Genomic DNA, 10,198 nt, shown 5'->3' with positions numbered 1-10,198 from the left:
GTCTTCTCTGGTCTTCAACTTCCCTCTTTCCGTCCTTCCCTGGGTCCCAAACCTCGGCAACATCTTTGCTTTTCCTTACTCTAATCTTCCCCATCCCAGCACCTCGGTCTCTGATGGACTCCCCAGGGTTTCCCTTCAGCCACCCCAACCCAGAGCTGCTGGCATGCTGGGAAACCTTCGGCGGCTCTCGGCCGGCCGCTCTTCACCTGGACCCAGAATAGGGAAATTCCGGTGAGGGCACTCCCTCCATCGGTGCTGATAGCCACTCATCCTGTGGCTCAGGGTTTGGGAGAGAGGCTCATGGTCTTTCTTCCTGGGCAGTTCCTCGGCAACCCGGCATTTTCAATTCATCTCTGTTCACTACCCCCAGGGGAAAAGAAAAAAAGACAGCGTTCCAAACTCCCATTTGTAGCCTCATTCCATATCATTCTCCTTCTGGACTAAGTGGAGATGGTTCGGTCAGCCCTTGCTGTGATGCCCCGCACTCCCCGGCTGGGCATTTGTGTGAACCATTCCCCCACAGGTGGAAGGTACTCCTGCCCCACATGCACCTACCCAAGGCCTTTGCCTTCAAGGTCCTGATGCTCAAAGGGCCTCTTCCAAAGCAGCCTTCCCTCATTCCTCCTTTGTTTCTTACACAACTTGTCTGGAGCCATCCTTGCTTTCCTTTGGCATATTTTATATACCTAGATGCTTGTTTGTATGTGTGCATACACATACATCTTTTTCTTCAGTAGAATGAAAGTTCTTTGAGGGAAAGAATTATGTTGTCGTTCTATTTTTGTATCCCGAAGTCTAAATACAGGATCTTACACATTGTAGAGACTTAATGTTTATCAAATTAGAATTTAAACACAGTGATCTCATTTGAGTCAATTGTGTTCCTTAATCTTTTAAATTTAAGTTTGCCTAGTTTTATACATATCTATCTATCTATCTATCTATCTATCTATCTATCTATCTATCTATCTATCTATCTGTCTATCTATCCATTTATCCATCCATCTATCTATCTATCCATCCATCTATCTACCTATATATCAATCCATCCATCATCTATCTATCTATCTATCTATCTATCTATCTATCTATCTATCTATCTATCTATCTATCTATATCTACTTTGCTTTTGCCATTTTCTCCTAAAATCAAAACATAGCTTGTGATTTGTTATCTTACTGTGTAAAGAAGTCTTCTCAAGAAAAAAAAAAGGTCTTCTTTATGGAAATTGCATGGAAATAATTCTCTAGTTAGGAAAAAATGACTGAATTGTAAGGTGAACTAAATTGGTCACTAAGTCAATTTACTCTCACCTCCAACACTCTCTTTTCCCAAGATCAAGCAATTTCTCTGTGCAATGAACCATGTCTGATCTCAAATGGCCTGGAAATTAATCGACCCAAAGCCTCTTCTGAATCCTTATTTCCTAGATGGTAACAATAATGTTATTTACTATTATGCTACCAATGTGATAAATGTGTTACAAGACTTACTAATAACTCATCTAAAGGAAAAATGTGAGAAATTAATGGAAACAAAATTTTTTAATTTAAAAATTACTATTATTGAGTTTAAAAATATGATTACTCAATTATTCAGGTTATAATTTTCAAGGCAATGGATTGTCTAGTCTAGACCCTTTACCCTTACTTGCTCCTTCTTCATTAACTGCCTTTTAACAGAAAAGCTGATTTAAGAGAAACATTTATTTTTAAAAAAGATGTTTTTAATGATTTTCCTTATAACCAAAAAATCTCAGTAGATTCTTGAAAATGTGCATACAGAAATGCAACTTCGATTAACAAAAAGTCATATGCTTGATGAAATATTTCAATCAACAAAATTAAGTGTTTATGTGCTAGGTACTGTACCAAATAAATCATTATACAAATATAAAGAAACAACCCCTCCTCACAAGCGCTTACATTACAATAGTATGATTATATTGGTTTATAAGCAAATCTAAAAAAGGATAATTTGAAGGAAATCTTTACAGGATAACAAACTTCCTAGGTATGTTTGAATATAAATCTCATTGAGTTGCTGAACTGAGCACTTATTTGGATGAAGAATTACTTTCTAAGATTATTCCATGTTATGTTATACTGCATTCCCACTTCCTATTTTCCCTTGTCTTTGGCTATTTTATTTGGTTATAGCCAGTTCTACCAGAAGGTAGGTAAGAGAAGGGAAAGGAGATGGTCTTCCTTTGAAAATTTAAACAGAAAATTACTTTTAGTTGGAAAGGGAAGGGGAAATGTAAAATCTATAAATTTAATATTCCTTTAATTTAAAAAATTAATTTGCATGTACTTTTGTACAACAGAAAAAATAGGAACTAAATGCTATACATCTGCACTATTATGAACAGCTTGCTTTATCTCCAAAGCAGCTGGGTTTTTTTCCCTAATGACCATTCTATTCTCATCTGTGCATTTAAAAAATGTTTCAATAATACTTTCCTAATTTTTTTCATTTTGGTAAACGCTAGTCTCATTCCCTTTGCCCCCAATATAAAAGAAATAAAAATAGAACTCTTGTATTGGATATGAATGGTGAAACAAATCCCTACCCTTACCCTCATATTGGACATGTACAAAAAAGTTATGTCACATGCTGCACCTTGGATTTCTCTTACATGTCAGAAAATTAGTGTGCTTCATCTTTGGAATCATAGTCATTGCACTGATCAGAAGTCAAGTTTTTCAAGATACTTAAATGTATAGTATTATTGTTCTAGAAACTGTTCTAATTTTTTCTCTCATCGTGTCTTACAGAACATCAGTATTCTATTACATTCATAGATACAGCCCTTTTTCAATCTTGGGGCAATCTTAGTTTCCAGTTCTTTGTGACTACAAAAGGAATTGCTATATTTTTGTGCTTATATACTTTTGCCTCCGATTCTTTTGAAAAACAAGCCTTGTAGTGGTATCACTGAGTCAAGTTTGTAGTTACCTTTTGTATCTTTTGGGACATAATCCCAAATATCTTTAGCAGTGTTTAGCATATAAGAAATGTTTAATAAATGTTTATTGAATTGAATGGCTAGAATAATTTTCAGTCACTGCAAATATTTATGAATGTGTTTGTTTTCCCACAGCACCTCCAAACTTAGTCATTTTCTTTTTGTGAGAGAAGGGCTGTCATTTTTGGACAATAAGGTGAAAACTCATGGCTCCATTAATTTGGATGTCTGTTAGTGATTTGGATGTTTTTTCTTACAGCTGTTGATAGATTGGGTCTCTTACTCTGAAAACTGCCTACTTGTATATTTTGACTATCTATTGGGGAATGATTCTAGTTCTTATATATATTTGAATCAGTTTCTTATATAGCTTACATATCAGAGCTCTGTTAGAGAATCTTACTGCAAAGATTATTTCCCCAAAGTAACTATTTACCTTTTCATTTTAACTGCATTAATTTTTATGTAAAAACTCTCAATGTTACAAAATCAGAATTGCCTATGTAATCTTCTGTGAGCCTATCCCTAATTTAGTTGTGAGTTCTTCCCCCCATCACAGTTGTGGAGGTTATCTCTATTCTCTTTATGATGTAACTTTTTATATCTAGGTCATTTATTCATTAGGAATTTTCCTCCACATATGGTATAGGATGTACTTTCCAGATTTCCCAGGAATTCTTGTTAAACAGTGATTCCTTGAGGGCAGCTGGGTGGCTAAGTGGATTGAGAGCCAGGCACAGAGATGGGAGGTCCTGGGTTCAAATCTGAATTCAGATACTTTCTAGCTGTGTGACCCTGGGCAAGTCACTTAACCCCCATTGCCTAGCTCTTACAGTTCTTCTGCCTTGGAACCAAGACAGTATTGATTCTAAAATGGAAGGTAAAGGTTAAAAAAATAGTGATCCCTTGACTCATAAATTGAGGCTTTTTTTGTTTATTAAATACTATTGCTTCCGTATGTCATGCACTTAAGCTGTCATTGGTCCTGTTAAATTAAGACTATCTATTAAAAAACAAGTATCAAATAGTTTTGATGAACATTGTTTTGTAGTATAGTTTGCAATCTGGTACTGCTACACTCTTTAATTACATGCCTTGAGATTCTTGAACTTTTGCTCCTCCAGATGAATTATTTTACTCTGTCTACAATGTAATCTTTTGTTAGTTTGACTGATATGGCAAGGAGAAAGGCAGCTTTAACTTATGTAGTACTATATTGTCCTTTTTGTTATATTGGCATGGGCCCATTTCTGAGCAATTACTATTTTCCCAACTATTCTGTCAAGTGTGTTTTGTAATAGTATTCCTACAGTTGCTATATGTGCTTTGGTAAGCAAACTCCTAAATAAATTTCTGTATTTAATTTTAAAATATTTTTTATTGATTAAGAAAATTTTTCCATGGTTACATTTCTCATATTCTTTCCCTCCCCTCCTCCCAACCCCCTCTCATAGTCAATGCACAATTCCATTGGGTTTTACATGTATCACTGATCAAGATCTATTTCCATATTGTTGATATTTGTACTAGGGTGATTGTTTAGAGTCTTCTGTAGATATTTTAAATAGAATTTTTATATTTTCTCCTGCTTCGTTTTTTTGGAAAGATATAGAAAAGTTAATGATTTGTGTGGGCTTATTTTCTGTCCTGCTAAAGTTATTTTTTCAATTAATTTTTGATTGACACTCTAGATTATACTACTTGTGAAAAGTGGTAAATTTGATTCCTTTTGGCCTATGTGTACACCCTCAATTTCTTCTTGTCCAATCGCTATAGCCAGTATTTCTAGCATTATAACAGTGAGGATAATGGTCATCTTTGCTTTACTTCCTGATCTTACTGAAAAAACCTCTAGTTTACTTCCATTCAAAAGCCAATTGTTCATTAAAATCATATTTGACCAGGATATATTTGCAATTTCACAGATTAGTATAACACTTCACAATTTACAAAGCACATTATTGTTATCCTTTGATGCTAATAACTTCCCAAAGAAAGGAGCCTGTGATTTTCCCTATTCTCTAGATAAGAGACAGTCTGTGACTTGTGTAATATCTAGTAACTCAAGAAGCTCGTGAACTCAAGTCTCCTGATTCATACTAAGTATTCTTTTCACTCTTCTATAATTGTGTCTCCAATATTATATGATGCAGTTGAATTTCTGTATTTAGTTAAATTTTTGTATTTAATTAAAAAAAATTTTTTTATTGATGAAGAAATGCTTCTGGAGTCAAAAAACCAGAGCTAAAAATCTCTCCTCACAAATTTGATTAAGTATGTGATTCCAGGAAATTCTTTGACTTTCAATATTATTAAAAAAAAAAAAGAAAATACCTGAACAACAAAAGCACTTTGTAAAACATTAAGGTGCTAGGGAAATATGAGCTATTATCTTCCTTTTTGATGTTTTAATATAGAAATTGGTTTCTGTAACTTGAGTACCCACTAATAAAGATATCCTAGGATTGTGTTGGATTACAGAAAGAAGCTATGCTAAAATAAACTGCCATAGATATTGAAGAGGCTGGGATTTTGAAGTTCTGACTTAAATTTAAAATTGTGAAAAAACAAAAGGCTTGTGATTATGTATGGATTATACTAATCTACGATACTCCCCTCCTCCATTAGATGAGTTCAGCAGCTAGTATATCTGATTTGTCACTTTCTAGTCCTTGAATTCATTTGACTTTATAATTGCAATTTGTTAAGGATAAACCATAGGCCACTCTTCCTCAGAACACTTTTAAGGCAGTATTAATCTAGCCCTTTTAATCTATTTTGAGCAAATATCCAACTTACCTTGCATGGCTAAAATATACCTAAAGTTTCCAATTTTCTGACTTTAACTATAAAATAAAAAAATATATCATAAACTAAATACTTCAGATGGGTAACCAAAATGTTAAACTTGCAAATAAAAATTTTAATCACCAGTAAGTTTGCTATCTGAGACTTTACAAGTGAAAAAGGGCAACTACTTAACTGGAACCTATGTTGAAATATTAAACAGGTTCTTCCCTCAAGAAAATATTTTTCTGATTATAGTTTGCCATAAGCAGAAATAAAGATAAAAGTCTAAAACAGTCTAGTTAAAATTGAGTAGACATAAACATATAAAAGACTGGTATACTTTGGTCTAATACAAAAATCAAGAGGAAACAAAGAAAAATCATAGAACAAAATTACAAACATGGATTATGAACATGAATTTACTTATGAAATTCTAAAATAGTAGTGCTAAGAGTCCCTCTGAAATAGGTATTTTCAGACAAAAAATATTCAATTATATATATTTGACTCCACTTCTAACAATGGTATAGGTAGAAAATATAAATGGCTTTGACAAGTATTTAGATGAAATCAGGGGTCATAAATTCATAACATTGTTAAAGAAAGGGTTTAGGATATATTTTAATCTGATGCCATTTAGATCAACCATACCCTTTTATTCTTGAGTGATGTCATTGTCATACAAGAGACAAAGTAACTAGAGAAACCAGGGATGATTGTGCATGGCATTTGTTTTTAGATCACAGCCTTGGTAAGTCAAGTTGAAAGTTTTCCTTTTTTTATAAGGGATGGTTCAAAGGGAGTATGTTGATATTTCCAGAAATGATAGTGGTTTAAAAATAGAATGCATCAATAAAGTGTAAAAATTAATGCATGCTGATAACTGTTTCTATTTGGTGACTACTTTATAAAGATAAATATTTTTAAAGTAGAAAAAACAGAATTCAGAAAATATAATTTTTGGAAGCCTAAAAATATAGGAATCTAATAGTGAATTAAATACTTAAGCTTATAAATGACCTGTTACCTCCATTTTGTATTCCCTCAAACAATGCAGATTGTAACAGACCCACACTAACTAATCCTGATTAGCTCTTGTCCATGTTCTCTCTTGGGTTCACCCAACCTGCTAGAGGTCTTCCTTGTTTTTTCCTGACATTCTCATTTGGTCTGTTCATATGTCATCACTCTTCTTTGATATATGAGCAGTTATTTTTTCCCATCATGCATTTGCTCTATGACGGTTTTTACTCTATTCCTCAACTTAAGTTGCTTTGCACCCATCATGTACTCATCATGTACCTCTCCAATGATCTCTTCAATATATTTATTTTCAATTCAATTATACTTACACCAATGTAATTTTCTTTTCTAGAGAAGTAAAACTATATGAATATACTTATATTTTCTGTAATGCTAATCTGACTTAATATAGCAGCCCTAGTCCTGTATTTACACTAAGACTAAAAAAGCACTATCATTTAATTAGGAGAGTTCTGGTGAGTACCCAAAGTCTGTGGGTTAGATTTTTGTATTTCAGTTCATGTTTTTAGGCTGGGGTAGGGGGGCTCTACTTTGAGATTGGGTAATTTATAAGTGGGCTATCTCTTCTGGTATACATTCATTCCACACTAGGGGACTCTACTTCACATTGGCTGAGGCTTCATAGAACTTGAACTTTGGGGTTAAATCTGTCTTTGGTAGTGTTCTCTTAACCTTGGGCTTGTGAACTTGTTTTAACATTATTTTTATAACTCTTAATATAATAAGCCTAGCTATGCCTTTTTGCTTTAGGCTAAAGAAAAAAAAAACAGGAGAAAAAGCAGCAAGTCATAATTACTTGTTGATTACTTTTTTATATGTCACATCAGGATTGATATGCTAAATCTTCTCCTCTTTCTCTTTGTTTTCAACTGAAATTCGGATTTTCTTAGGCTATGGAAGTGAAGTGTAGGGCCTGACAATTACTAGCTATCTGTCATGGGAATATTTTAACCTACTTAAATTCAGTGAAACGTCACCAAAAGGATATATTTTTTTTTTGTATTTTTGGTCAGAGTAACTCACAAGGCAGGGATGGAATCCTAAGATCTTAAGAACCCAAGTGCAAAGTAAATATGCTAATTGTACTACATCATCTTCCAATTACTTAAAATAAGCATTATGATATAGTTTTCTTTAATTTTGTTTCAATTAATTAAAATCTACTTTTCTCCCACCTATCCCACTCCATTGAAAAAGAAACTCTAGTAACAAATATATAAAAACAAAACCCCAAACAAGCCACATCTAAAAAATTTGTGCCATTTATATATCCTGAATCCATTACATTGCATGTTTTATCATGATTCCTTTGGAGTCTTGGTCATTCCACTGACCACTGAGCTCTAAAATTTTTCAAAAAGTTGTCTTTATGATGTTGTTGCTACTGTATAAATTGCTTTCCTAGAACTGTTCACTTCACTCTTCATCTCTTCATACATGTCTTCCTAGTTTCTTTATAAACTGTTCCCTTCATCATTTCTTAAAGTAGAAAAGAAATCCACTACATTCATATACCTTATTTGTTCACATTCTCCAATTGGTGGGCACTCCTTTAATTTTCAATTCTTTGTCACTAAAAAAGAATTGCCATAAATATTTTTGTTCCTATGGGTCCATTTCTTTTTTCTTTGATATCTTCGTGGTATAGGCCTAGCGGTGTTATCACTGGGCCACAATTTAGTGACTTTTGAAGCAAAGTTCCAAATTGGTTTCTGGAATGAACTAATTCAGAACTCCACCAATAGTGCATTAATCCCTCCAACATGTTATTTTTGACAATCTGATGGTAAGTAGAATCTCAGAGTTACTTTCATTTTAATTTCTCCAATTCATAATAATTTGGTGCATCTTTTTTTTTTTTGGCATGGCTTTGATTTCTTCTTTGCCAAAGCACCTATTCATATCTTTTGTCCATTCATAATTTGGTTTTCTAAGACCCTTATATTATAATCCTAGGATTTCTAGGGTTTGGGCTACATCTTATATGTATTCTCACTTTTCCTTGTTATTTAATTTATTATATTTCTTTGTTAACCAGAAAAAAATGTTATTTTTAAAAGACTCTTCAAAAATCCTTGATGCTTAGTCCATTGCTACTCCCTTTAGGAGGCAATCTGTTATATAAACTTTTACATCTTTTTGGGGTACTAAATCTATAATTCCAAAGAAAGCTTAGAAAGTCTCTGTTAACTGATAATATGAATTTATATGTAATATCCTCTAGATAATAAAACAATAACTTATAAAGTATATTTTGTTAGCTAAAACATTTGTGTATTTTATGGCACTAAACCTAACTATAAATAAGTAAAAACAACTAAAACTAAAATAATGCAGAATAAGGGAAATAAAAAGTGTCTGGAAAAGCTATTGGCAAATAGTTACATAAAAATTACAAGTAGCAAACTTGGTAACTTGTTTTAAAAAGATTATATAAATTCACACAATAAAAATACAACTTGCTCAATTTAATACTCATTTTGTGGTTATATTTTACAATAACATAGGTACACAACAGATACAGTTTATTCTGATAACCTATACTAATTAAATAAAAACATTATCTATACATGCAATTTCCTTTCTGATTACTTTTTAGCCTTGACATAGGATGGTATATATAACCACTAACTTATCCATAAAGAAATATATATCCATGCCTATTTAAAGGCTATATGACAAGGAAGCAGCATCACAACATTCCCTGAAATGAACATATTTTTGGCCTTGTGATGGACCCTGTTTTATTGTTGGAGTATTATTCCAGATAAGTTCAGAGAGTCCCATCAACAGGTTGGCCATGGAATGATGAATTTTTCAGCTACAGTAATTTCTTATAACATTTACTAAAAGTAAAGGCTTTTAATTTTAGTTGGTGAAGATAAAATATTTTGGGGATCAAAACTAACATGAATCTTATCAGAGTTAATCTGGTAATTTTTTATATACTCTATTATGGAAATGTCTGTATTCTAAAACTATCATCTTTTAAAATCACCTGCAAGTCTGAATAGTAAATAAAGATACACAATCTACAAAATATATTAAATGCTCTATAAACTGAAATAGAAAATCATGTAAACAAATATATAAAAGGAATTACCTTAAAAATTTTTGTCTAGTTGTTTCTTACAAGTAATTAACAAGTCATCAACCCATAGGTTAAACACATTGTTTATACAGGGTTATACATATTGTAGGAAATCAATAACTATCTACTGAACAGAACTGTATTCATATTATGTTTTCATATTAATACAATTTAAAATGCAGTAGAAATAGAATTACATGGCTAGTTTACCTTCTACTTTTATGTGGAGGGAAACACTTCAGAGAACAGGAAGATTTCAAAAGTCCTTGAACAAAGGAAGGAAGAGAGTTTGACAAATTGAGAGG

This window comes from Monodelphis domestica, chromosome 5 (genome assembly GCF_027887165.1).
Source record: "Monodelphis domestica isolate mMonDom1 chromosome 5, mMonDom1.pri, whole genome shotgun sequence".
NCBI lineage: Eukaryota > Metazoa > Chordata > Mammalia > Didelphimorphia > Didelphidae > Monodelphis > Monodelphis domestica.
The sequence above is the reverse complement of the archived record's forward strand: the minus strand, read 5'-3'. Positions refer to the sequence as shown.